Raw genomic sequence first — 1886 nt, forward strand, 5'->3', positions numbered from 1 at the left:
GTCTCCTCCAACCTCTTGCCATTCCAGAATGGAAGTTTGACCATATTGAAATGGACTTAGTGACTGGGTTTCCAAAGTCCAAGCGTGGCAATGATGCTATATTCGTTGTCATCGACAAACTCACCAAAGTGGCTCACTTTCTGCCTATCAAAGAGTCGATCACTGAAGCTCAATTGGCGGAACTCTATACCTCTCGTATTGTCTCTCTGCATGGTATTCCACAAGTGATCTCTTCAGACCGTGGCAGCATCTTTACCTCGAAGTTTTGGGATTCTTTTCAGAAGGCCATGGGCACGAACATCCGCTTCAGCACAGCTTTCCATCCTCAAACAAGCGGTCAAGTCGAGCGTGTCAACAAGATTCTTGAAGATATGCTCAGGGCTTGTGTGATCTCCTTCGGCATGAAGTGGGAGTCTTCCTTATGCTGAATTCTCCTACAACAACAGTTTTCAAGCAAGTTCGGGCAAGGCCCCATTTGAAATTCTGTATGGTAGGAAGTGCCGTACCCCTCTCAACTGGTCTGAAACCGGTGAACGTCAGCTTTTGGGTAATGACTTAATCACAGAGGCAGAAGAAATGTGCAAAGTCATTCGAGATAACCTCAAAGCAGCCTAATCCCGTCAGAAGAGCTACTATGATAGTAAGCACCGCGATTTGGCTTTCAAGATCGGAGATCATGTTTACCTCCGCGTCTCTCCTTTGAAAGGTACTCGTCGCTTCAGTATCAAAGGGAAGCTTGCCCCTAGATACGTGGGACCTTTCAAGATTGTCAGCAAGAGAGGCGACCTCGCCTATCAACTCGAGCTTCCTTCAAGCTTTGCAAATGTTCATGAAGTGTTCCATGTCTCTTAGCTTCGAAAGTGCTTCAAGACTCCTGACCGCACCGTCAACTTCGAGGACATTGAGCTCCAAGAAGATCTCTCTTATCGTGAGCACCCAATTGCTATTCTTGAAGAGACTGAATGCAAGACTCACAACAAGTCGATCAAATTTCTCAAAGTCAAGTGGTCACACCATTCCAACCGTGAAGCTACCTGGGAACGCGAGGATCACCTCCGTTCTGAGTACCCGGCATTCTTTAAGTCCTAGATCTCGGGACGAGATCCTTTCGTAGTGGTGGAGTGTTGTAACACCCCGGATGTAACTTTCCCAATTTGTACTCCAACTCTTGCCGTTTCCGGCGTTAAGTTATATTTATTTCCTCGGGTTCGGGTTTTGTCTCCGTGTGTTGTTGTCGTTGTCATGCTTCTCATATCATGTCATCATGTGCATTGCATTTGCATACGTGTATGTCTCATGCATTCGAGCTTTTCCCCGTTGTCCGTTTTGCATTCCGGCACTTCGTTCTCCTCCGGTGGTCATTTCTAACTTTCTTTCGTGTGTGGGGATTAAACATTTCCAGATTGGACCGAGACTTGCCAAGCAGCCTTGGTTTACTACCGGTAGACCGCCTGTCAAGTTTCGTACCATTTGGACTTCGTTTGATACTCCAACGGTTAACCGAGGGACCGAAAAGGCCTCGTGTGTGTTGCAGCCCAACACCCCTCCAATTTGGCCAAAAACCCACCTAACTCTGCTCCATCATCTAGAGCGTTCGATCACGATCGCGTGGCCCAAAACCGCACACTCTCCTAGCTCCATCTATGCCTATTTAAAGCCCCCCCCCCGATTTTCGGATCTCCCCTACCTCCGAAACCCTAAAAATCATCTCCGCGCGGCCGAACGTGTCCGCCCGCCGCCGGACGAAAAATCCCGCCGCCACCGCCGCCACATGGCAGCCTCCCATTCGACCGCGTGCCGCGCCCACTTCACCGCGCCGTCACCCGCGTCCCCGGCCCGCAGGGCCCAGGCGGGGCCCTCCCCGGCCCGCGGCCGCCCGCGCCCGT

The sequence above is a fragment of the Triticum aestivum genome, chromosome 3A, assembly GCF_018294505.1.
Source record: "Triticum aestivum cultivar Chinese Spring chromosome 3A, IWGSC CS RefSeq v2.1, whole genome shotgun sequence".
Classification (NCBI taxonomy): domain Eukaryota; kingdom Viridiplantae; phylum Streptophyta; class Magnoliopsida; order Poales; family Poaceae; genus Triticum; species Triticum aestivum.